We start from the raw sequence: 368 nt of genomic DNA, 5'->3' as shown, positions 1-368 counted from the left end.
TAGAAGCCATTCTTAAACTGATTGATAGGGTGTACATCGATATTGCACATGACCAAAAAGTGAACAGGAATTGGGCAAAACACTCAGATGTGTCTGTACATATTTTAAACCTAGCAAGACAAAAGTAAGTTAAATGTATTATACTTTACATCTCGAAGACAGTTCGCAATAACTCTCAGTAACAAATATTGCAAGTTTCGGTCATAATTGCCCCTTGACTAAAGAAAGTGCCATTCCCTGAGATGTACGTGAATTTGGCTGCATAACCATCGTCGTAATGTATTAGTTGCAGTAGATAATTGGAAATTCTGCTGAAGATATAAATGAATTTGTGACCTATGACCTCTCTAATAACACAATGCTATGCC

The sequence above is a fragment of the Penaeus monodon genome, chromosome 30, assembly GCF_015228065.2.
Source record: "Penaeus monodon isolate SGIC_2016 chromosome 30, NSTDA_Pmon_1, whole genome shotgun sequence".
Taxonomy (NCBI): Eukaryota; Metazoa; Arthropoda; class Malacostraca; order Decapoda; family Penaeidae; genus Penaeus; species Penaeus monodon.
The sequence above is the reverse complement of the archived record's forward strand: the minus strand, read 5'-3'. Positions refer to the sequence as shown.